The sequence below is a fragment of the Dipodomys spectabilis genome, unplaced genomic scaffold, assembly GCF_019054845.1.
Source record: "Dipodomys spectabilis isolate Male_0828 unplaced genomic scaffold, ASM1905484v1 ptg000783l, whole genome shotgun sequence".
Classification (NCBI taxonomy): Eukaryota; Metazoa; Chordata; class Mammalia; order Rodentia; family Heteromyidae; genus Dipodomys; species Dipodomys spectabilis.
This window is the reverse complement of record NW_024871460.1, coordinates 16,622,101-16,648,758: the sequence shown is the minus strand read 5'-3', so window position 1 is coordinate 16,648,758 and position 26,658 is coordinate 16,622,101. Positions and strand designations below refer to the sequence as shown.

The 26,658-nt window shown below is 42.3% G+C and overlaps 1 long non-coding RNA gene across 1 annotated transcript in view; it reads right to left on the bottom strand.

Annotated features, from left to right (window-relative positions):
• Positions 1-25,838, bottom strand: part of LOC122102407 — a 33,766-nt gene extending 7,928 nt beyond the window's left edge. Inside the window, exons 1-2 of the long non-coding RNA XR_006146490.1 lie at positions 25,704-25,838; positions 20,972-21,035 (exon numbers count right to left, since the gene is read on the bottom strand). This is a non-coding gene — a long non-coding RNA (uncharacterized LOC122102407). The remainder of the gene's footprint in view (positions 1-20,971; positions 21,036-25,703) is intronic.
• Positions 25,839-26,658: the final 820 nt, after the last annotated feature.

The window sequence follows — 26,658 nt, the reverse complement described above, 5'->3', positions numbered from 1 at the left end:
TGTGCAATTTACTAGTTGTAACAAGTTCGTGTTTTACTGTTAGTTGTTTGGGGGGGGGGTGGGGAAGGAAACCATCAACAGATTGAAGCTATTTCATCACAGGCTTAGTCTAAACAAGCCTACATAATTAGCGTGGCTAATTAATACCTTTGTCTATTGTGCAGTCTGAGCTGACAAATTTGAAGGTGGTGCCAGTTCAAAAATGTAGAAATAATTATGTTCTAAAACTGGGCATGAGGAGCCTTTCCATAGAATTTCACCTTGAATATGCAAATGTTCCCTCTTGAAATGTAATTATAAAACTAAAGAGCACTGAAAATTCTCCAATCTGGAACTGTTCCCCTTCCCCCACCCCCAGAGTTTATAGAAATCTTGGTCTTACCTTGTAGGCATATATGCCTTAACAGTAGCATTTGGTAAAGGGAGAAAAAAAATTAACAGCTATCCCTTGCTGGAAAACAGCTTGATACACAATATGCTGAAATTGTAGTCTTAATAAAGACAAGAATTAATGTTTCATTACTTTGAAATTAAGTACTCGGCTTCTTCATTTACAAAATTAAGCATTAATCTCCTTGCCTGGTTTTCAAAAGGCCTTTTAAAACCACATAGATCCAACCTCTGTAGCTTTCACATGAGCTTTCAACTAACCTTTAAGAGAGGTAAATGCCAGGAAATATGATACAGAAGAAATTTCAGAGTCTGAGTCTGATTGTGAGTAGAAAAGACAGGCAGGATACTTGAACCACAGGGGAACTGGTTTATCAATTCGTTGAGATCTATATTTCAATTCATTTGAGATCTATTGCCTGAGAAGTTCCTGAAGGAGATCTGTGATGAATAGTACTCCCAACAGTTTGAAAACTAGACTTTCTAGTTTTATTAAATTATTAATAGCATCTGATTTGCTTTAGACATCACCCATTACAAAATTGAGATGAACCAACTTTAGGGGGGAGCTTTTAGTTACGTAGATGTAGGACAACTTTGGAGAAAGACTAGGAGAGTTCATGGAAGGAGAGCCTGTGAGATTCAGTTTTCTGAAACGTGTGTGATGGATTGATGTGACTGTGGTTGAAGACAGATGTTTATAGATGAAATTTTTAGGAGGAAACTCACTTTAAGGGGTTTACAGATGTGGCCAGAACAACATCCTTGTTAGAAATAGACATGACCAATGGAAAAAGAAAAATGAAATAAAATAAGAAGAAAGAACTAGATACAGTACAGCATCTTTACAGCAAAATAAATTTAAAAAATGAAATAGACACGACCACTCCCTGCACACCAGAAATGGGAGCTTTGGGTGCCATCAGCTGAGTGTGAGTGTGACATTGAAAGAGGCTCTATCTCACCCTTCTCCGTACCCTGAAGATGTGCTGCCATAGAGACACGTTTCTTGTCACCAGAGTATGATCAGGAGTGGGAAGAATTGCCAACATAGCCGGTTAAGGACTTGTTCTGGCAGAGACCCTATGATGCAGAGAACAGAGCATTTCAGAAGACAGGCCTAATTTTCCAGTCCATTGGAGTCCTGACTTATCTCTTGACTCGGGGATTAGGTGATGGGGGTGCCTTTATATCAAGGAAATACATTATTGAGATAAATGGAAATAGAAGCCTGAATTGGTTAATTTTAAAACAAGATGAATTGTGACATAATCACATGCCTTAAGAAACACAAGCAAGAGAGAGAGAGAGAGAGAGAGAGAGAGAGAGAGAGAGAATATGGAGGAAAAGAGAGGGAGAGAGAGACTTGTTTAAAGAAATTGGTTGGTTCACACAATTATAAAGGCTGACAATACAAAATCTGGAGGGCAATCCAGCAGTTCAGCAGTCTTGAAAGTCAGACAGGAAAGTCAGACAGGATTTCTATCTTATAATCTTGAGGGAGAATTTCTTCTTTCCCTGGAAAAACCCAGGTTTGCTTTTACGACCTGGCATTAATTGTCCAAAGTCATTTCACATTATGAAGGATAATTTACTCAAACTCCATGGATCGCAAATGGTAATTGCACCTACAAAATACCTTCACAGCAACATCTAAACTAGTATTTACCAAAACAACTAGGCATCTATAGCTTAGCTATGTTGATATGTAAAATGAACTATCTAACTGGCAAAAAGAGCAGATTGATCATATAAGATAGGAATTATACAAGATATAATTATATAAGACAGGAATTTCTAAATTAGAAATAGAACAGCACATCTGTCACAAAGCTAAGGTACAAATTAGTATGTTGTGTGGACCATGAAAAGGTATGGACAGATGGCATAGGGGTTCTTACACCACTCCTGGTGCCCCCCACCCCCCCTGGCCCTGAGTTGACCATAACCAACCCATTTCAGAGAGAAGGAGCAGCCATCTCTGTTTCAGAGGGAAGACTAAGGAAAAAAAAATCATTGAACTGCGTTAATAGAGACATATGGTGAAGCACTGGAGAACTGGAACAGACAGGACACTATGAATTAAGTTGATGTGAGGGGGAATTACTATAGTTTCTAAGCACTGGATTGACAAATACAGTGGTGCTGCTACTGAGATGCAGCATTGGTGCACAAACACTTCTGAAAGGGATGGAGTAGAACAAAAGCAATTTGGTTGATTGACAGTAGAGTAAGAATCTTTATGCATGTGTCTGGAAAGGCATACTCCTCCAGTTGCCCACCTCCTCACAGGACTAGATGGAGAAAAGACATGAAAGATGTCTTAAAGGTAAAGAGAAGGTAGGCAAATTGCAGTATGAAGGTTATTGAAGGCTAGATTATTGACAAGTGAAGTGATATGTTTTGAATTATACTCCAGGTAGACTAATACAATAAATGTTTTCTGTATGGCTTTGAGAAAGAGAAAAAGAAAGAGATAATGATTCAGAATAAATATTTGGAAGGCTAATAACTGTTATCAGTGAAGGGTAGAAATCAGGGTTGAAACTGTGGCAACTGAATAGAGAAGGCATTAAGAGAAGTCAAAGTTATGGGACCTGTAGGACAGGACATTTAGTTTGACGTAGGACAAATAGAAGTAGAAGGGAGAAATACAGATAATATCTCTAGACAATGAGAATGGAGCAGTAGACATCATGTTAATAGGATTAAAGAATTCAGAAAGAAAAATTAGTATACAAAATGAAGTAGCAAATTCTTAAGATATTTTGAATTGAATGGGCTAGTAAGATAATCTAGTAAAATTTTGGAACCTTTTGGGATGTATTGGAAATGTGATTTAGACTTTATAAAAGAGGTTAGGAGAATATATATGTAGACATATATATATATATATTGTGTGTGTGTGTGTGTGCGCGCGCGAGCGTACACGCACATGTGCATCTGCGTGTGTGCTCCTAATGGCTATCTTTATAATGTGTGTTTGAGATAAACTCAGCTATGGTATTACCTTCAGACAAACATTACTTCACACTCACAAGGACAATATGGTTTTAGTGGTTCAAATTGCCTTTAGCTGTAGATGGGTGCAGTCTAGCTATTTTCACATTCTGTAAACACTGGGGCTGTTTCTGTGGCTTTCTGTGTCTCTATTTCTCTAGCTGTAAGTTGCAATCCCATCAGGATTCTTTTCATAGCTAAGTTAATCTGTTTGCAGTATTGGTGTGGGCCTCTACTGTACCTGCTGAGACCTGATAATGGAAGTGAATTTTCTCCTCTGGCCAGATGCTGAAGCTAGTTATTAGGACAAATTTCTTCTCCTGCCCATCCAAAGTCACCTGTTAAAAACTCCCTTTCTTGGGCAAGACAGGTTGTGTCAACCTGGAGAGGGAGAGCAAATGCAACTCAACTTTTTGTTTGAGTCATATTTTTCCTTCCCATGTGTAGTATTCTCAAGGCTAGGGCGATCTCAACCCAGTTTTGTACTTTTAAATTCTGAGGATTTACTTACTTCTCTACTTTAGGTCTGCTTATGTGGACAGAAGAGAACTTAACTTTATCTTTTCTTTTGGAACCAGAGAAATTGATCCTTCATTGGGGAAAATGTTTTGCAGGGAAGTGATGGCTAAAACTTCAGGGGTGAACAATATTGTCCCTGAAATGGGATGACAGATCAAAGGAAAGGCACAGAGATGGATATTTGCATAATGTTCTTAGGGAATTAAAAAAATAGGCTTGCATAGGCTAGAACAATCTTGGAGAACAGTAGGTTGGCTATAGAAGTTCAAAAAAAAAAAAAAAAAAAAGGGAGTGTAATCAATGAGGCCCAAGACTTTGCACAACTTTCTTTCTTTGGCAATACATGGCCATTGGTTTCTTTCTTTCTTTCTTTCTTTCTTTCTTTCTTTCTTTCTTTCTTTCTTTCTTTCTTTCTTTCTTTCTTTCTTTCTTTCTTTCTTTCTTTCTTTCTTTCTTTCTTCCTTTCTTCCTTCCTTCTTTCCTTTCTTTCTTTCTTTCTTTTTTTAAAAATTTTTATTTTTATTTTTTGTGAACATACTGTATAGAGGGGTTACAATTACATGGGCAAGATAATGAGTACATTTCTTATCAAGCATTGCAGCCTCCTCCTTTGTTTACCCTTCCCATCCTTCTTTCTTTCTTTCTTTCTTTCTTCCTTCCTTCCTTTCTTTCTTTCCTTTCTTTCCTTTCTTTCTTTCTTTCTTTCTTTCTTTCTTTCTTTCTTTCTTTCTTTCTTTCTTTCTTTCTTTCTTTCTTTCTTTCTTTCTTTCTTTCTTTCTTTCTTTCTTTCTTTCTTTCTTTCTTTCTTTCTTTCTTTCTGTCTTTCTTTCTCTCCCAGGAGCCTTCTTCCAACATTTCCAATATCAACAAACTTGACCATCACAGAAGAAATGTCTCAGGAGGGAACCATCATGTGGGAATCTTCTAGTAGGGGTCAGACATTAGATAAGAAATAGTATGCCCACATGTCCTATATAAACTAGCTCCATAGTACAATGAATAGTATAATGAATATATTAGTTTAATGAGATTATATCATATCTTGGTGGGACAATACCTCTAGATGATCAGAAACACAATCTCAAATCCTGCTAGGGAGAATTAAGTATCTTCTCTTCCACTGAAAAAGTAGTATAACCTCAGGATTAATACCATCCAAGATACTTGGAAAACCTTTGGTTTTCCCATTCATCTTTTTTTTTTTTTGCCAGCTCTGGGGCTTGATCCTTGGGCCTGGGCACTGTCCCTGAGCTGCTTTTGCTCAAGGCTAGCACTCTGCCACTTGAGCCACAGCATCACCTCTGGCTTTTTGCTGAGTAGTTTCTTGGACATAAGAGTCTTATGGACTTTCCAATCCTGGCTGGCTTCGAACCACGATCCTCAGTTCTCAGCCTGAGTAGCTACAGGCATGAGCCACCAGTGACTGGTTTTTGTTTATCATTCTTTAGAAGCTTATTTTGTGTTCCTTCAGCTCTAGGCCTTTCAGCCTTGAGGTGTCTCCATTCTCTTTCGATGGAGCTCTTCCTTATACTTACATTATATACTTATAAAACCTCATAGCTTCAGGGTCTGACCAGAAGAGAAAATTCACTTCTATTAGCAGGTCTCAGCTGGTACAGCAGAGGCCCACACCAATACTGCAAACAGATTAACTTAGCTATAAAAAGAATCCATGCTGTGAAGTTCATCAAGGTCAAAGCTAGCTCCATTGGCATTTTTCTGAAGTCTTCACTTTATAAGTTTCTACCCTGGTTGGTCTCAGGTGAATAGTTTATACAAAAGCCATAATAATTGTATTATGTTTTTGCTGAGTTTCCCAGGGATCTTTCATCTAGTGGTCCATTTGGAATTGGCACTAACTCCAGTTGTGTACCCAATGGCCATGAGGGGCTCAGGGGAAGCACTGTTTGGGTGACTTTGTATCTTTTCTCTTTCCTGCCTAGCATTCTTTTCCTATGTACGTATCTCTAGATATTGAAACATCACGTCCATTAGGAGCTAGAGTATTCTGATTACGTGTGTGTGTGTGTGTGTGTGTGTGTGTGTGTGAGAGAGAGAAATAAATAAATAAGAGAAAGAAAGGGACAGACAGATAGAGACAGAGAGACAGAGTCATGGAACCCTCCAGAAACACCAGCATCACAAATCATTTGTAGACCTTTCATGAAACAAGTTTGGTTCCATCTCAGATTTTGTCGATTAGACTCCCCATATTCCCCAGTGCCCATTTAAATTTGTTGACTGTGACTTTTCATTGATTTCACTTTTCCGCCTGAGTGGTTTCCACTTTGGATCCTAGGTGAAGTATGAAGGAGGCAGTGAAATGTGCTCAACCACACGTGGAGTTTGACAGGAGAGAAGATGAGGAAAGAGCAAATGAGCAAGGAGACTGAGCATTGGCTTTGAGTGGAACAGCATGGGTAGTAAATACAGGAGTGTGCTGAGTTCCAGCAAAGTCTCAGAACAGGTGTAGTCAAATTGTCTGTGTGGTGAAACTAAGAGGAGAGCAGGGTGTATCACAGTGTGATCACTTTCTGAAGTAAGACCATGGAGAGTAAGCTAAAAAGATAGAAAAAAAATACCACAGGCACTCAATAATTAATATAAACGAGTCTCAGGTAATTTAAAAATTGAGACTTGTCGTGTTCCAAGGCCTTAAGTCCTTACTTTCCCATTAGATTGGAGTACAAACTATATTTAACCTGTGATTTCTTGAATTTTCTGTATTTTATAGCTGCTCGTAGATGCCTTGAACTGTTGCTGGAACTGAGCCTCCCTGGCTTTGACCTTGATGAACTTCACAACATGGTTTTGCCCTTCTATTGATATTCCTTACTGCGGGCTGTTCCGGAGAACCATCCAATTAAATCTCTGACCTCTCTATCACACAGCCATGCTGGTTCTCCCTTGCGGGCTTTCCTTTGGACTTGGCAAAGGCATAAATCAGTTATGAGGATTCCTTTCCTTTCTTTCTGTGGCCATGCAGGGATTTGAACTCAGGACCTTGTGCTTGCCATGCAAGGGTTCTACCGTTCACATCTTGTCCTACACTCTTTTGGCTTTAGTTGTTTTTCAGATTGGGTTTCTCAACTTTTTGCCAGGCTGACCGTGTACCTCAGTCCTCTTTTAAAAAAATATTTTATAGTAAACATGCTGTACAGGGGGGTTACAGTTACATAAGTAAGGTAATGAGTACATTTCTTGGTGAACATTGTTACCCCCCTCCTTTGTTTTTCTCCTACTATCCCTTCCCTCCCCCACCTTCCCCACTCCTCCCCTTCCCCAGAAGTTGTACAGTTCATTTTCTCTTTTGTTAGTCGTGGGGCTTGAACTCTGCCTGGGCGCTGTCCCTCAGCTCTTCAGCTCAAGGCTAGCACTCTACCACTTGAGCCACAGCACCACTTCCGGTTTTCTGAGTGGTTTATTGGAGATAAGAGTCTCATGGACTTTCCTGCCCAGGTTGGCTTTGAACTGCAATCTTCAGATCTCAGCCTCCTGTGTAGCTAGGATTATAGGTGTGAGCCACCAGCGCATGGTGTAAAGTACATTTTCAACATAGTGTCTTGTGAGTATCTTTGTTGCAATGGGTCATCCTCTGTCCTTGTTTCAGCATTTTGTAACTCCCCTTCCCCTCCCCAAATTAGACAAATGTATATACAAGATGCAGGGCTGCCTTAGTCCTCTTTCTTTGGCTTCTTGCATAGCTGGGGTTACAGGCTTGACCCACTACCTGTAGGCTTTGGATATTGAGTTTCCTGTCAGCTAGTCGAATGCTTTTTCCTGATATATACACTATTAGTCAGCTTTCTGTGATGATAATCAAACTGGATGCAGTTTAACTTATAAAGAAGAAGGTTTATTTGGGTTCATGGTTTTAGAGGTTCCAGTCCAAGATGGGGGGTGGGGCAAGGCATCATTTGGGGCCTCTGGAAAGAAGGGTACATGATTGTAGGAACACGACATAGCAGGCTACAGGTATCAGGAGAGAAAAAGCAGAGGGAAAGGGTAGAGGTCCCATATTCCCCTGTGAGTAACTCCCCAGTGACCCGAGGACCTACCTCACCAAGAGACTCTACCTCCCAAAGATCACAGCAACTCTCAAGAGTAGCACACCAAGGACCCAGCCTTTGGGAAACCATGAACACCCGAATCTGTTGCTCCACGTGAATGGCTGCCTGGCTCTTTGTGTGTGTCCCAGGGCTGTTTCACCCTCTCACACCCTCTTTAATGGTGTTCTGTGGATTCCACGGGCTTCCCCCAACTTTCATTCATTCAGACACTCTGAGGAGCGATAGGATGGTGTGTGGTGGACCGTTTGTCTGTTGTTACTCTAAGGATTTTCATAGTTCAGAATCCTGATTCAAGAGCATTCCTTGATATATTTCTGAGCACTTTTGCTTCCTGGAATTTTATAGGATAAGCAAGCCAATGCTGCTGATCTTCCTAATTTTAAAGCTTGATCACCAAGTGACTCAGAGTACTAGAGAAATTGAAGGGTAAATGGCTGAGTTCTAGTCAGATTTGGATGCTGATTTGGGTTGATTTTACAGCAACTTGAGTCAGATAAGGGTGTTCTAGGCTTTAGAGCATTAACAAGGCCCTGGGAAATAAGGCTAGTGTGAGGAATCATTGTTATCCACCTGCTTTTGGAATCCATAAGCTTTCTGTGAGAAACGGCACTTCAGAGCTAAGCTCTTCATAACTTTGCATTTCTCTAATCCTAGCATTAGAATACAGTTTAAAAAGATATTTCTACCACAGACACATATTAACTAAAATATAAAGTAGGGGTAACAATGATGGTAGCAAGAAGGGTAGCTTTGATTAAAGTTGTGTCTTGGTTTCTTTAGTGTGAGATAGATAGGAAGCACACCTTTAGGATTGGGTTGATCTGATTTTGCTTAGACTCTACTTAAACAACTATCAAGGATACTTTTATCCCCTCTAAGCTTTTATCTTCTTATGAATGAAGTGAACATAGTAGCATTACTTATCCTGTCCATGATCAACTTGCCACTACAGGGACATACCTGTAGATACTGAGGATTAGCTTATTTGCTATCAACTCCTTACCCCTCCTGGTGTAGCCTTCTCCCTTCCAAGGTTGGAATGCTAAAACATTTATCTAATTCTCTTGCAGCTAAATTTCCAGATGCGATTTAGGTTTCCATTTGGGTGTGCTCAAATGAGACAACTATGGAATAGAAAGTAAGAAGACAGACAGATTGGGGCTGGGAAGGTGGCTCAGTGGTAGAGCGCTTGCCTTGCATGCCTGAGGCCCTGGGTTCAATTCCTCAGCACCACATAAGCAAAAAGAAAGAAGCCAGAAGTGACGCTGTGGCTCAAGTGGTAGAGCACTAGCCTTGAGCTGAAGAGCTGAGGGACAGCGCCCAGGCCCAGAGTTCAGGCACCATGATCGGACCCCCCCCCCCCCCAAAAAAAGTAGAAAGTAAGAAGACAGAGAGTGGTTGCTAGGGAGCAGAGTGACCATTGTCAGGCATAGTCGGTGGCAGAGGTAACATGACTGCTGTCAGTAGCTGCCTGAGAGGGAACTTCCTGCAGCAGCATTCAATCTCCTTACTGTAGCAATGACCAGGTGATTCTGGAAGTCTGGAGCTGTTCCTGGAAGCTTGGTTGAGCGCTTGCTCCTTGGGCATCTCCAGCAATTCTGCAAGCTACATCTAATATCACTTAAAAACCTCTTTCAGCTTCAACTAGCAATAGTAGTTCCTATCTAAAAATGTAACTGAGCCAGGCACTGGTGGCTCACACCTGTAATCCTAGCTACTCAAGAGCTGAGATCTGAAGATTGCAGTTCAAAGCCAGCTCAGACAGGAATATCTGTGAGACTCTTATCTCCAATTAACCACCAGAAAACCCGAAATGGTGCTGTGGCTCACAGTGGTAGAGCCTTGAGCAAAAGTGCTCAGGGGCAGCATCCAGGCCCCGAGTTCAAGCCCTATGACCAATAACAACAACAACAACAACAAAGCCTAACTGAAATAAAGCTAATAAATGATATTCATTCTCTTCATTATTCCCACAGATATATTTAGACTAGATTCTAGCAAATGCAAGAAGCAATAGGACACATTCCCCATCCTTGAGACGCTTATTGGGTAAAAGGATTTGCAAGTGGATATATATGGAAAGCATCTGAACAGCATATGTTGTCATCAGAGAATAGAGACTAGAGGGGGTGAGGGTGGGGAGTGGTTAACAATAGGTGTAGGTACTAGGAAAGAGTAGGAAAGAGTTCAGAATGATTACAGTTCACATCATCAAGACAGTTGAATAGCAGATCGTTAGATGGGCAAGAAGGGAGGGATGAATGAAGAGACGGACATTTCTAATTGGGAGCTCAGCATTGGTAGAGGGGAAGAGATGTGACAATGCTCCTGCGTTCAGACAAATGGGAGAGGCACAGTGGAGCTGGATATGGGACATGGTGGGCGTGGCGTGGGGAGGAGATGAGCGTGAAGAGTCAGGCTCTGACCAGATTGTGCAGAACTGTATGTGTCTAATTAGGGAACTTGTATGTTATCATCCAGTGATAATGAGCCAGCAGGGACTTTTGAAGCAAGGGAATGAAAATAAACTCCTTTTTTTCGGTTGTTGTTCATGAAGAACACTGGCATTCATAGGGGAATAAATGAAAGGTCTTTGAACAGTGAAAGAAAGGTGAGTGAGAATGAGGTGGCTATAGCAATGCAGAAGAGGGCCAGTATTTAGAATATGTATATTGTAGTATGTGTGTGTGTGTGTGTGTGTGTGTGTGTGCATGCACGCGCGCGTGCATGTGCTTATTCTAGGGCTTGAACTTGGGGCTTGAGCCATGTTCCTGAGTTTTATCACTTAAGGCTGGCATCCCACCCCTTGAACCAGGGTTCCACTTCTGGCTTTTTTGGTGGCTAATTAGAGAGAAGAATATTATGGACTTTCCCGTTCAGGCTAGCTTTGAACCACAAATCTCAAATCTTGGCCACTTGGGCAGCTAGGATTACAGGTATGAGCCACCAGTGCCTAACTGGAATATATTCTGATGTAAAAGTTTATAAGACTGGAGACCAATTGGATTGGAAGGAAAGGAGAAGAAAAAGAGAAGGATTCTAGCCAGAGTGTAGGTTTCACTGGAGCAAGAACCTTGGTGGCTCACGGTTTTCCTCTCTGCTAAGAATGTTTCCCAGCATATAGTAGATGATTGGAATGTATTTGAATGAATGGGGTGGCTGGGGATGTCATACATATTTTGTCTGGGATAATGATGTCATTTTTGGATGTCTACAAGGTTTCTAAGCAGGAGTGTTCATTGTACAGCAGTCTGGTCCAAAAGGAAGGTATGAACTAAGGGATGGGAAGGGGAAACGAAGGAGGAGGCTGCAGTGCTTGATAAGAAATGTACTCATTATCTTGCCCATGTAATTGTAACCCCTCTGTACAGTATTTTCACAATAAAAAAAAGACATCATCAACAGCTGAAGGTAAAAGTTGAAGTGCAGATGAGCAGCTGCAGTGGGAAAATTTATCAAACGAAGAGAGAGCCGATGATAGGCTTCTGGGATCTACTAGTTTTTGAAAAGTGGGCTGAGAGGAAGCAGCTGGTGAAGATGGTTGATACACAATGCTCATTGAAAGGGCAGTATCTAGGAGAGAGGAGACCATTATGATAACTATGCAAATAAAGCAGCCATTACCTGTCCTGTGGGTTGATTTACATGGAAGAGGTCATGTGGTCTAGTCAGGAATTTGAAGACATAAATGGAAATACTGCATTACTATGGTGGAGAGCATGAACACGAGCAGCCTGAGGACCAAGTGAAGAATTTCTGAGCAGCACATGAACGTTTGCCGACAAACCTGGATCTCTTAGGAGAAATGGGATGTTTGCTGACTTCACTCCTAAGAACGAACATCACCTATCTGTATGCTGAGCCTCACGCAGGGAGGGTAAGCTAGCGCTGCCCCGTTCAGCCAACCTAGCGGTCAGCGCAGTAGACAGCACGGGCCTTCCTCGTGCACGGGGAAATGAAGACCAAAGAGAGGATGCACATGCTTGGGTTGGAAGGTATCAGAGAAGGGATTTGGTTTGAGGCCTGTGTGAGCGCTCAGTGCACTCCACAGAACCCTCATCTGAAAACAAATGGCTCTCCCGCATTCACCCGCTGTATGCTAGACACTCTTCTGGGGCGTTAATTAAATAAAACATTTCTCATTTTGCTCACTCCTATCAAGAACATATGGAAGACTCCTCTTTCTTTTACCTCTCAGTGTCCCCTATACAGAAAGCTTCCCTTGGGGACCAATCAGACACGTTCTGGCTCTGCCTCTAATGAGGAAACGCTGCCAGCATTCTAGGTAATGAGCAACTTCATTTTTCCAAGTGTTTAGGTTGCTTCTACCTCCTACCTGTTTTCTTACCACCTGCGCAGGTGGGCTATCCACCGAGTTACATGGAAAACACAGAACCAAAAGTGACATGTTTCAGTTTGTCCCAGCCTGAATGGTACAATGAAGAGCTACATCTCCTTGCTAAAACTTACCAAGATCTTGACCTTGAGCATGACATTGTGCTTTTACAGGTGCAGTAGTGTGCTCAGCAAGTGATAAGCTGCAGAAATAAACCAATTCAGTAGAGCATTGTAGAGGTATGGTTTATCTACCTCAGAAATGGACCTGCCGCTTCCTGGTGGGGGTATAAACAAGTTATTGAATCTGTGCATTAAAAAAATTCTCCTCTTACTTTTTACTATGGAACTAGAAAGAATGTGGTTAAAAAAAGAGCAATCCCTCAATGAAAGCATCAGAAACATAACTGGTGTGGTGTAGGCGCTCAGATCTTCGTTAGGACATCATTGTGAGTGATGTTGCTAGGTAGATAAGAGGATCCATTGCCTTTCCTAAAATAAGCCAACCTCTCTGTGCTCTACACAGCTGGATTCTCCCTTCCCCCAGGGAGGGGCTTTTGGTAGCATCTAGAGACATGTTTTGTTTGTCAACATCTGGAGACAACTTTAGTTGTAAGAACTGGAAGGTTACTCTTGATTCCAGGAGATCGAGGCTCAGGATGGAGCTAATCTTTCTACAATGCCCAGGGCTACCTCCCCCCACCCCCCATGCTGTAGAATTCCCACTCTAGTAGTGATGCTGAGAGATCCTGTTACAGAAGAAAACACAGCTAGCCTGAGGCTGGGGGGGAGAGAGGGTGTCAGGTGAGATGGAGGAAAGGCTGTGTTCTCCTGATGGGTAACGAGGCTCATCAGGCAATTTTAAACAGGCTCTGCAGGGGAACACCAACAGACTGGGTCAAGTGCAGAGCAGATGGCTTGCGGAAGGCTGCTGTCTCCTTTCTCCCTCTCCCCGGTGATGGGGGGGGGGCTGCTCTGTCAGCTTGCGGCCACTTATCCTTGGTTATGGAACATTGCCCGAGGACTCTTTGTGGTCAACATCCCCTGGTGTGTAATCAAGACTGTGACCATTTTTTCTGAACTAAAATCTGATGATGAGTCCAATCAAGTCTGAAAGTATTTATAGGAACACGAGGCTGGGCTTTTGAAAGTGGAACATGCCTGGGGTTGGCAGATTATGTCATTAAGAGAGAACCAGGAAGACCCTAGGCATGGGACTGTGAGATCCAGGAACAAAGCTTCCCTCCCTCATTACTGTCTGCCTGCTTGTTAAGGTGGCTTGAAGCCTGTCTGGACTTAATCTTCTCCTTCCCTCCCTCCCTCCGTCCCTCCCTCCCTCCTTTCCTCCCTCTTTCTTTCCAGCACTCCTTTCCTCCCTTCCTCCTTCTTTCCCTCCCTTTCTCCTTCCCTCTCTTCTCTCTTTCCTTCTTTCCTTCCTTCCTTCCCTCCCTCCTTTCTTCCATTCTTCCCCCACTTCCTTTGAATATTGGGGTTTGAACTCAGGGTTGTACATTCACTAGGCAGGTACCATACCACTTGAATCATGACCCTAATTCCTTGAACTTGCTTCTTAATTTGTAAAATTAGATTTCCATGGAGGGCTGATGTGAGGTTTGATGACATGGCACATTTGAACATGTTCTATAAATTAAGAAGCATAGTCAGCTAACATCAGTGAACACTATATGTTTTCTTGGTGTGGGCATTGGGGCTTGAACTCTGGGCCTTGCAATCTTACTTGCCTTTTATTTTTTGCTAAGGGATAGCATGATCACTTGAACCACGCCTCAATTTCAGCTTTTTGCTGCTAACTGGAAGTAAGGATATCACTGATTTTTCTGCCCTAGCTCACTTTGAACTTTGTTCAGTCCTATGATCTTAGCTTCCCAAGATTTCAGGTGTGAGCCACCTGCGCTCAGCTACTTGGGGTGTTTTTAATAAATAATGATAATGATATACACAGTTATGAAATACGATTCTATTTTGCCATGTGAAAAATACACATGATCACAGTCAAACCTCAGCTCTCCAGCTGGATGCAGATGGCCCAATAGTGGCTGCATTGCCCACTTCCTGGCTTAAGTCAAAGAAAAATCACTGAGTTAGGTGACAGAATAGAGGCAGGAAGTGATTTATGCAGCACACATTATTACATGTCCATGAAAATTATAGTTAGATACACTTGGGGTGAGTTTTGAACAATAGAAAGATATATCATTCGCTAAAATAAGACCCTAATAATGGTCCTTCACTTCCAAAAGAAAGCTGTGTGTGTGTGTGTGTGTGTGTGTGTGTGTGTGTGCGTGTGCACGTGTTACCTCAAAATAGATGACTTTGGGGACTGTCCTATAATGAAATTTTGACATGTCTCTAGGAATGCAATACTTTTTAGCAATGTAAATTTCTCCCAGGTCATTATTGACAGCGCTCCCTGCCCATCAGGTTCATATCCTCTATGTTTGTATAGTAGAAATCAATAAATATTTGTGGACAGAATAGAAGTAGAAGAGAAGTATATAAGATGACGCATATAAAATGGTTATTAGAACTCCTGGCTCACAGTGGTTGCTCATAAAAGAGCTGCTTGGATTTGAGGCTGACAACGAAAAGAGTAAGAGACATAGATCAGTCTCAGCTTTCCTTATTCTTACTTGGCTACTGATACAATGCCCATGGCTGGGTCCTGAAGTACCCCAGGTAAGGTCAAAAGCTGCATGTCAAGGGTGGGCGAAAAGCTCAAAGGCACTCATGTTCCCAGCAAGCAGCAGAATGGATGAGCACATTGGAGTTTCCATCACTGACCTCCTGACGTGCGACAAGACAGCATGATCATCATGCTTTCACAAATGAGCCCAGTAAGGTTCACCTAACAGACACTTGTTGAGAATCTACTAGCCACAAACCATCACTCTAGGTGGCTCCGCAGACGGTAGACAGTAAGTGCTGCTCAGGAACCAGGTCCCAAGAAAGCCCAAAACTGCAGGTGCTGCATGCATGATATAGGGCTCTACCTTAACTCTGCTCTTGATGCTTGTGTGCAAAGAAGGAAAGAGGGAGGTATCAGAGACCTCATGGTTGTTGGTTAGGTGCAGCAAGGGAATGGAAAGCTATCAACTCAGGATTATGGAAGTTTGAAGAGACAATAGTGGTAGGAAAGGGGAGGGGTGGATCTCAGCAATGGCTTTGTGCAGGTGCTTAATAGGGTGCTTGGAAAGAAAACTAGGAATCTGTGTGGCTTAGTATAGAGTAGCAAAACTGAAATGAATCTACTGGTTATGGGTGATAGGTGAGCACATGGCTGCTATTTTATTTAAGCTTGGGCAGAACAAGTTTAGGAGCACCATTTCAAAGGAAGGAGAAGAATTTTCCCAAGGCTTTAAAGCTAATGACCAGGGCAGACATGGCTGAAAATTGGCTTCATTTGCAGACAAAAAACTAGGCCATGTCTAGATTCACAATAAGATGAGTCTAGGCAGATGAGGGGGATATGATCCACATCAGCTACCTAGCCTACCCATCTAACCTCACGGCCAGCCTTGAAAGCCAGTGCAGTCTCCACTTCCCAGAGCCCCGGGGTCAAATCACACAGGTGGGGGAAATTGTGGAGTCAGAGTTTCAGTCTAACTGTCCTTAATTTCAGAGCTATTAACTTACCTCTATTGCATGTGGCCACATTAATTTAGAGATGAGGATAGATGTGTGTGTGTGTGTGTGTGTGTGTGTGTGAGAGAGAGAGAGAGAGAGAGAGAGAGAGAGAGAGAGAGAGAGAGAGAGAGAGAGAGAGAGAGTTTCTGTTGCAGGACCATGGAAGTTGACTCTTCATGAATGTGGAGGTCAAGAGCTGTAGGAAAAGCCTTGTCCAACTTTTCAACTGATGTGTGTGTGTGTGTGTGTGTGTGTGTGTGTGTGTGTGCGCGCGCGCGCGCGCGCGCGCTCGCGCGCCCGCGCGCATGCGCTACAGTTTCTCTGACCAGCATCATCTCCCCTCTGGAAATCAGATCCTGAATCTCCTGAAGCGATGGCTTGTATTTTGTATGCATTTTGGGAAATGACTCCAGAGAACAGGAGGGGAGCAGGAAAGAGTGAATGAGGAAAAGAAAGGACTGCACAGGTTTAAGTTCTTGAGCGGGTGACTGCTGGGAGGAACTGGGGTTCAATATCTCTGGACCTCTTTGGAGAGCCACGAGGAATGTACCTCGGGCTTGTCTGGGCACGGATAGAGGAAGGTGGCCTGTCCATCAACTCCATCACTGCCTGGCAGGATCCTGCAGCATCCCTCCCACAGTGACACTTATGATGCCACCGAAATGTGCGGCACTGATCGCTTCAGTAGAAGATGAGCTGTAAGCTGAAATGCAGGGGCCAGCCATATCAGACTCTGAGTCACAGCCAGGGACTGCCTGCATTCTGAAGCCAGGCCTTCACAATCACAGACCGCATCAATTTAGGATCTCCGAACAGGAGATTTCACGTAAATGCAATCATGGAAGACGTGGCCTTTGTAGCTTCTTTTCTTTTGCTTACTATCACATTTTCAAGGTTGGAAAACACGTAAATTGGAAAGGAATGTCATTGCTGCGGTTCCTTGGCCCTGTTTGCAGTTGGAAGGTGAATCACCCTGGGAGAATGTCACTGCTTGCAGAACAGCGCCCTCTGGTGGACTCTAGGTGAAGTCATCGACTCAACTGTTCATTTTGCCAGTCCACTCAGGAGGAAATAAATGATAGTGGTACAAGTCCTTTTTAAAAGTCAAGCGATTTTTTTTTTAAAACAACATTGAGTTTGACCATACTGCTAAAGATTTACAAAATCACATTACTACTAGGAAAAACAAACTTGTCAAGTTGATGTTAACAATTGCTGGCCATCCTGTTCTATATTACAAGGAGTCTGTGAGGTTGAGATAAGTTTATGGGGCCATTTCCTCTGCTCATAATTAGTCCTGCAGGATCCCATACCCTTAATAGTTAGCCCCAATGAAATAGCAAGTGCATGTGGAGAAATCCATACTTGAAGTTATGTTAAATGCCTATAAATTAGACCTAAACACGGTGGTGCTATTAATGTGGCCATTAGCAGCAATCAAGTGTTTAAACCCTGAAAATTTCCCTATCAAAATTCAAGTCTATGGCTAATGAGATAATAAGGAGGAAATATATTCTTATCTTAATAAGGCTCCATTCCACCTTGTCCTCCCCAAATGAGACATACTGCATAGATGTTTGGCCAAGTATTGGCCTCCATTATTTGGTAGTAACAAAATACTCTGGCACTTTCCAAGGCACATTTTCTTCTCCTAATGTCAAATAGACTTAATTCAGCAAAAGAGAGATTTGGTTGGGAAGGTGGAAATCTAACCTTCACGAATGGAACAAGACTCGCCATTGTGTTTGCTCCCATGGCTCCCTGAATCCCTTTTGAACAAGTCCATTAGTGATAACTTAATTATTCACTGCCTCTGGGGTCTTCCTTTATAACAGTGTGCTGATAAAGTTGAATGTTTTATATAAATTTTGATTCTAGAGCTTAAGAGAGTTACAAGCACATTTCAGATGCTCAGTAAATACTATAGATTGGTTGTTAAAATGGAAGTCTTTCTATTTCTATTCTGTTTCTAGTTTGGACTCTGTATATTTTGCTTTGTCTTAGCTTCCTAAGTCCCTGTGAAAATCAGATGAGATGATGGACTTTCCTATTGTCTTTTTTTTTTTTTTTGTCTTTCACAAAGTAAATTTCCATTATGTGACTAATTAAAACTGACGGTGACAATTGGCCTTCTACATTTGGCTTGGTTCCGTTTAATCAATTCAGTGCCTACTGCTTGCAAGATAGAGGTACAGATATTGTTTAGGGGCATGAGAAAAGTTAGGTACAGCCCTTATTCTAAAATAGGTGGTAAAATTTGATACAAGGAGAGGAGAATAAGACAAGCATGAAAATAAGCGTATCTGATGAGCTACTCACAATAATCATCACTATGACACAGGCAACCACCAGAATAGGAGCCTCCTAGTAGAGCTCATAAGCAATGCCATGGCAAGATGGCATAGTTGGGACTAAGGTCTTCACTAGCCAAGAAGAGAATAAGAGGTAAGGACATAGTAGCTAGTGGAATTTTCCTACTGAAGTGCATACAGCAATCTGGGACTGTTTAACTCCAATTGGTAATGGTTGGTAATGATTTTCCAATAATCTCAGAACCCTGAGAGCCTTATCTCAAGCATCACATACATTTTTTTTTATATCATGAAATTACCCAACCCTGTGTTACATTTTTTTATACTTCATGTGTGAAGGACAGGCTAGCGCCTTCATTTTCGTCTTCTCCTTCTAAGCCTAGGGACATGGGATTTTGTCATCATTGCAAGATTTGTTTTTGTAATAAAATTATCAAGAATCCTTTCTTGGACTATTCTGAATGAATTTTATATGGCAATTATATATTCACTTACACATCTACTGTGCTGTAGGATAAACCTCATTCTGTATTAATTCTTCAATCACCTCATCTCTCTTCCACAGAGAGAAGAAATAAAGGACCAAAAGAGTCTACCTTGACCAACTTCTCATAAATAGTAGAAGGCAGACACAAAATGTCAAGCAATGAAAGGATTTGGGAATTTGTTTTACTTTGTAAGTCATGGGGCTTGAACTCTGGGCCTGGGCACTGTCCCTGAGCTCTTTGCTCAAGCTTAGTGTTCTACCACTTTGAGCTACAGCACCACTTCCAGTTTTCTGGTGGTTAATTGGAGATAAGAGTCTCACGGTCTTTTCTGCCCAGGTTGGCTGAACTACGATTCTCAGATCTCAGCCTCCTGAATAGTTAGGATTACAGGTGTGAGCCACAGGCGCCTGGCTGGATTTGGAATTTAATTAGTGTATTTTCCCATTTTTCACTTGCTTCTCTTTAAACCTAAGTTTTAAAGAAAAGAAAAACAGCTGTTCTTTGCCAAAGGAAGATTATTTAGCAATGATTGGTAAATAGTAATGTCCTCAGAAGCTCTTCCTGGGGGATGCTGGGCCTCAAGAAGAGCGATCTGCCACACCTGACCATCTCCCCTACCCCAGGTTCACCTGTTCTCTGAGATCCTTGGGGGTTTTCTGATGGACAAAATTGAATTTATTTCAAGCTCATCTATATGCCTTACTTTTTTTTCTGCAGCATTTAAACAAGAGGGTTCCTTTCTCTCACTCGGCAATCAAACCTTCTTTGGACTTGTGTGAGCATGCATTGCAGGCTCTTCTTCTTTCTACTTTTACCATTGCTCAGTTTCTGTCTTACACTTGTCTCCTAAATGTGGCACATCCTTCCTGTTTTGAGTTTCACTAGTTTGTCCTTCTTTACTGCTTATCTCTGGGCAAACAAATTCTACCCAGTTCCAGTGAGTACTGGCTTGTTCGTGGGATCCAGAGACCATCCTGACTTACCAGAATGAAAGTCCTCCCCGGGGTGGGGCTGTGTGGAAAGTTCTTAACCGAGCAGGGCAGCAGAGGTGAGATGAAAAACAGCTGGATTTGGGTGGGACGTTCCTGTCTAACCCCTCAGCAAGGATCACCGTGAAGGCTCATGGGAACTAGAATCCAGTTCCTTCCCTTTTCTCATTGGCCTTGCATAGACTGAAACGATTTGGAGATAGTAGGCTTCCCTTAAGCACTCTTGTAGTCCAAAATATTAAAAAAAATTAGTGGAAGAGAGAGGAAAATGTGAGAGACCATCGAGGAGTTAATTTTATTCAGGGTGGTGAGAGGGAAAATATTCATTAATGAGAGCCTTCTCCAAGAATAGGAGAGATCCTCAAGTTTATTATAGAGAAAGGTGAATACCAAATGAGCCTAATTTATGATATTATATATATATATAAATTAGCCATATATATGTATGTGCATGTGCATGCGCGTGAGCACGCGTGAGCACGCGTGCGCGCGCGTGCACACACACACACACACACACACACACACACACACACACACACACGGGTGGTGTGGTCTTTGAGGTTTGACTTTCCTTGATCCACAGTGGAGATGGGAGAGGAAGACTTGCCTGTAACTGCTTTGCAGGGACATGTGCCTTTGGTAAGCTTCAGCCCTGTCTTGGGGACCCTGTGTGTGTGGCTATTTCTGATCTCTGCAGTTAAAGTCATCTTTTCACATAGCTAGCATCCTGTCTTGTTCCCTACTAGTTGCCAGTGCATTCTCTGTAAAGTGTGAAAAACCTAAGATTCTCATCTGCATAGAAGTGGTATCTATGAGGTTCTGCTTGGACTGTGTTTTGACTTTTGAAAGACAGAAAGGCCCATTTTAATAGTCATCATGTGAAGCTGAGCTTTTGACAGGTGATAGCACCCCTGGGCAGTGACATGGACATACCTGTTGCATAGGGAAGACATTTGCACATCCAGGTCTGCTTTGAGAAGACCCAGAGAAGAGGTGGTCCTCTCTGCATCCTTTCCTAAGTCAGAGCTCCTCAATCTCTTGCCGTTTGGGGCCATTTCATTGGGGCAGGCAGCAGGGCTGCTCTGTCACTTCCAGGCATGCTTAGCAGGATCACCAGCCTCTGCTCCACGTGTTAGTAGCATCCTCTCCACCCGTACCCCCGGGGTGACAACCAGAAAATCCTGCAGATAATTGTTAAGTGTCCTCTTTGGGAGCATACATACCTCCCATCGATTCCAGGTTTGATGTTTCCAGATTTTACATTGTAGACTCAGAAAATGCCAAGATCTGGGTAAAAATGAAGAGTACACGTTATTCTTTGAGGTGAACTAATACAACAGTGAAGTAGGCGGGTAGCAGCAGGAAGCATGCTGGGAGGCTGGGACAGGAATGGAAAAAGACAGTGCAGCTAAAGGTCAAGTATTAACTGGCCAAACGAAGGGTCAGGGAAAGACTAGAACCTCATTAGGGAAGACTTTGGAATTTACAAATGAAGAAAATTCAAGGACAAATGTGTTCAGACTAAAAGACCTCTCAAAGGTCATGTGTTCCTGTAGCTGAATTCTTCCTCTATTATTGGTGTATTTAATGATCACCTGTTGAGATAAACGTTTTGCTATTTCCTTCAAAGATATATTGAGGCTGTCTAACAAAAAGATATTTTATGTTTTAGGGGAGAGATGCATCTTCTTCCTAAAATTCCCAAACTAAGAGAATGCAATTTCTTAAAAGCCTTCAATGGCGCCATCTGGTGTTAGGAACCTCCAACAGCAGGCAAAACAATGCTGAGAAAATCCTTCAGGGAGCACACTGGACAAACAGAACACACTAAACCATGTTTGTTTTATTTGTTTTCATTTTGTCTGGACACTCAGTTCAGACTTTCTTAGTGAACACTTTTCACTTAGGATATTCACATGTAAATTCCAGACTCCAGTTTCTTTCTTACTACCGATGATTTCTGATTATTGCCAAATTTATCATTAGCAGCTGTAATAAAGCCGATCCTACAGTCTTCAGAAGAAAGCATTCTCTCCTTTTAAAAATATTATTTATTTTTTAATTTATGTATTTTTTGTCAGTCGTGGGGCTTGAACTCTGGGCCTGGGCGCTATCCCTCAGCTCTTCAGCTCAAAGCAAGTGCTCTACTACTTGAGCCACAGTGCCACTTCCAAAATGTTTCAAGGTGGTTTTTTTTTTTTTTTGTCAGTTGTGGGGCTTGAACCCTGGGTCTGGGTGCTGTTCCTCAGCTCTTCAGCTCAAGGCGAGCACTCAACCACTTGAGACACAGAGCCACTTCCAAATATTTTTATCTTTAAGTAGTTGTACAAAGGATTTGCCATTTAACAAAGTAGCATATGAATACAATGAATCAATTGAATGGATCAAGAAAATGTGATATGCAAAGATATGCACATGTACGCACACATGTACATACACACAATGGATTTTTTTTCTCATCCATTAGAAAGAATGGTATTGCTTCATTTGCAAAGAAAATGGAAGGACGGGAACAAATTCATGTTAAATGAAGTCAGTCTCAGAGAAACAAAAGATGTATCTTTTCTCTCATATGTGGAAGCTAGGATTAGTCTATAAATGTGTAAGAATGAAGAGAGGAGAGGGGGTTCAGAGGGGGGTGAAATGCAGTCATACGCTGGTGGCTCACACCTGTCATCCTAGCTACTCAGGTGGCTGAGGTCTGAGGATCGTGATTCAAAGCCAGCCCAGGCAGGAACGTCCGTGAGACTCTTATCTCCAATAAACCACCAGAAAAAAGGAAGTGGCGCTGTGGCTCAAGTGGTAGAGCGCTAGCCTTGAACTGAAGAGCTGAGGGGACAGTGTCTAGGCCTAAAGTTCAAGCCCATGACTGACCAAAAAGAAAAATAAATAAAAATCCAATGCACAGTCTATAAAATAAGAAACCTGAGGGAAAGTGGGGTTGGGAGGGTTGAGGGAGGATGATGAAGAAGCACTGTATTCATAAACTGCTCTGGTGAATGGCAACCCTTTGTACAACCACCTAAAGAAAATAAAAATATATTTAAATGGATGCACTGTACACATAAAGAAACCTACAAAATTGTAACCCTCCTGTGCTACCATTTATATATACAAATAACTAATAAATAAAGCACAACAAGGTGCTACTGATGGTAGCTTAACATGAATCTCTTCTGGGTAGCATTCTCAGGTTGCCAGTGTCTTATTATTACTTCCAGGGACTTGATCTTTTATTTGTCGTTGTATCTCTAGCACAGCCCTTGGAATACAGTAAGGCTTAGTAAATATCCATAGAACAAATAACTGAATCCAGTGCTCAGGGGACAACGCAGCACAGCATGTAAGTGCATTGACTTTGGGAGACAGTGTTCATAGAATAGATCTAGATAGTCCAGTCTTTCAACAGGTCTGCAGCATTTGTAATGAGGTTTGTTACTGGAGTTGTCCATGATTTCCAGTGCATCTCCTCTCTGAGGAATAGCATCTCTGCTAGCTTCATGTACAGGAGGGACTTATCTTCAGTCTGCAAACCCAAATTTGGAGGCATGCAAACAACATTTGCTCATAAACATAGCCAAGCTCTCTAGCAGTAACCAGAGAGTTACAGTTTCCTTAGACTCTGCTCCCTCCTGGGTTTGTATATGTTGTGAAATGAAGATGGAGGAATGTGCCTGATATACATTCTCCTGTATTTCACAGTGTGATTGAGTGCCATGGCATTTATAGTTTAAGATGTTTATAGACTCTCACTGCATTTGCCAGCGTGGAAAGAAAAGAGTCATATTCCTATGTGTGTGTGTGTGTGTGTCTGTGTGTCTGTGTGTGTCTGTGTCTCTGTGTGTGTGTGTGTGCTAGTACTTTACTTGAGCTCATGGCCTCATGTTCTCACTCAGCTTTTTCACTGATGGCTGGTATTCTACCACTTGAGCCACACCCCCAGTTCCAGTCTTTTGCTGGCTAATTGGAGATTAGAGTCTTGCAGATCAAGTTCCAGCCTCCTGATACTAGGATTATAGGTGTGAGCCGTCGGCATCCAGTTTCCTTGTATTTAAGTATTTACTTTTGAATAAATATAAAGACATAGTAATGGATTGGAATAAGTGTGGCTTTTTTTCCTCATTCTTCACGTGTGCAGTAACTGAGTGCTTATTCAGAATAAAGAATTGCATTAGGAACCTGGAAAGGCCTAAAAGTGAAGAAGGCAGAATTTCTTTCCTCCAAGAATTACTAAATTCGAAGTGAGTTAGAGGAAATAAGGTGCATTCCCTTAATGCGTAAGTAAAAAATGGGCCTGGTGTGGATGTTCTGAGCCTGCCTACCTTCTGTGACTGCAATTCTACTCTAAATATGCTTATTTGTGTAATGAAGTGAGAAGCTAAGTCAGTACATCCTCATTGTTCACTCTGTTGTGTGTTAATTCATTGTTGGGAATAAATGAATGGTAATATGTGTTTGTCTAAATGTACTAGCTGCTGTCATGCTCTTATTAACTCCCTGTGTGCAGGGGGAGGGAAGTGGAAGAGAGAATGCGTTTGTTCTTTAAAGGGAAGGTTTTGGCTAGAATTCCAGTTACTAAACATGTTCTGCTGGAAACATCTACAAGTCAGGATGTGAGGGAGGGAAAGGGGAACAGCCGGGAAGAGAAAGGGAGGGAAGGGGAGAATGGATTCTGAAAGAAAAATGATAAAGCCCTACGTGAGGGAGAAATGCTTTGTAAATGAGGAACCCTCTAACGTTCTGTTCTTGGCAATGCCCAAGTAATCCTAAGTGTGAGCTGCCAGTCAGTCCTGTGAACGTGAGGGTCACTGGTGTTAGTCTGTTTACAGAGAAGGAAACGGAAATTTAGGAATCTCCACTGACTTGTCTAAAGGGAAAAATGGTAAGGACAGAAGCCAAAGTTTGAACATAGAATTTTGTGGCTCCAGCTTTGAAGACGCTTCCTGTTCCTATCATCCTCTCCCTTTCCACCCATCTGTTCTTTGAGCATGTGCAGAGCAAGCACAGGCTTGCTCTGTTTAATACACACAGGGACATACAAGGGTTAATGAAAATTGTCCCTGTAAGGAACCTAGAAGATGCTTCTAAACCAACTCACCTGCCTATTCTGCTGCTGGTCAAATGCCTCACTTTCCATTCCACGAAGTGGACCAGTCTTCCAAACTCTTGGTTTAAACCTAGAGATGTTTTGTTTCTCCTCTCCCTTCCCCTCCTTTCCCTCATTGTGAGGAAGGGCGGCCTCCATGGAGCTCATGGTGACCTCAAACTCTTGAGCCTGTCATCTTCCTGTCACTGCCTTCCAAGTAGAGATTGCTACAGAATACTGAGTTTCCATCAAACACATTTAATAGTTCCATCTTTACAAATATCATTTGTATATTGTTATATTACTTATATGTGCATGCATTTACAGATTTCATTCCATCGGCTGAGGAACTGGACCTGTAGCCTGTGCCTGCCAAACTTCCAGTTGCTTCTGTGCCTAGGCTGAGCAGCTTTCCAGTCTCAGAGAACACATTTCCCCAGGCAGGGGGGATGTGTCTATGTTCAACGCAGACTGACATTCCCAGCCCCCCCACCCTTGCTCCTTTGCATATGGTTCTTCTAGCTGGAACACTTTTCTCCTCCAAGACTCTGGTTTTCCTTCAAGTTTTAGGGCTGCCTTTGCCTTGAGAAGAAATGATTTGGTTCTTTTCCGTGTTTCTATAACATATCCATTTCTATTACATTTATCACTTTGCATTGTTATATGCTCTACTTAAAGACTGGAGCTTATGTGAGTTCAGGGCCATGTTCTTTCCATCACTGTGCTCAGTAGATGCTTAATATATCTTTATAGGCAAAATAACTGACAAACTGAGTTATAACTTTACCCTGAATATCTTCTAACCTGCTCTAGTTTATAATCTCACAGAGCCCAACTCGCACTATAACTCAGTAAAATATTTGACTCACTTCTTTGACTGAAAACTCCAAGGCCACGTCAGCGTTTGTGCAGTCCAGGGAGGGTACAGACTTCTGGCCGAAGCAGAGGCACTCACTCAGACCTTAGGCTGAGTTTCCTCTAAGTAGAAACCTGGCTGTTCTGAAGAAAACTCTCTCACAGGAGAGCAGGGGGAGGGGAGGGGAACCAAACAAGGATGTGTTCTCAGCAGGAAGCCAGCTGATATCTGATCCCACCCAGGTTCTGCAATTGCTACACAAAGTTGGTTCCACTTTAGGGCAAAGAGAATGATTTGTCATTACTGGTAGCAGATTCCTTTGGGAGGTGATCTGTGTGTGTGTGTGTGTGTGTGTGTGTGTGTGTGTGTGTGAGAGAGAGAGAGAGAGAGAGAGAAAGACAGACAGACAGACAGACAGACAGAGAGACAGGGAGACAGAGAGAGACAGAGAGAGAGAGACAGAAAGAGAGAGAGACACAGAGAGAGAGAGAGAGAGACAGACAGACAGAGAGACAGGGAGACAGAGAGAGACAGACAGAGAGAGACAGAAAGAGAGAGAGAGAGACAGAGAGAGAGACAGAGAGAGAGAGAGAGAGAGAGAGAGAGAGAGAGAGAGAGAGAGAGAGAGAGAGAGAGAGAGGAGAATGAACTTCTTCTGTCCAGGTGGCTCTTGTTTGGTCAAGTGCAACTCTTCTGGAAAAGAGGAACTCAGGATTGCTAGTAGATTGGGGCCAGATACCTGGGCCTGGCACAGGAGGTAAAGTATTGTGCTTGGTAAAAGTCAATGCTGATGCTGTTTCTCTGGAAGTATCTGGATTGAGACTCAAGAAAAAGGAAACTAAAAAGGAAAATCTGAGTGGTGGTATTTAAAGAAGGGCAGCAGATGCTGGGTGATAGAAACTCAATCTATATGCCATGTCCTGGGGACAGCAACCCTCTCTTAGAGAAGGTGTGGACCATACCCTTCT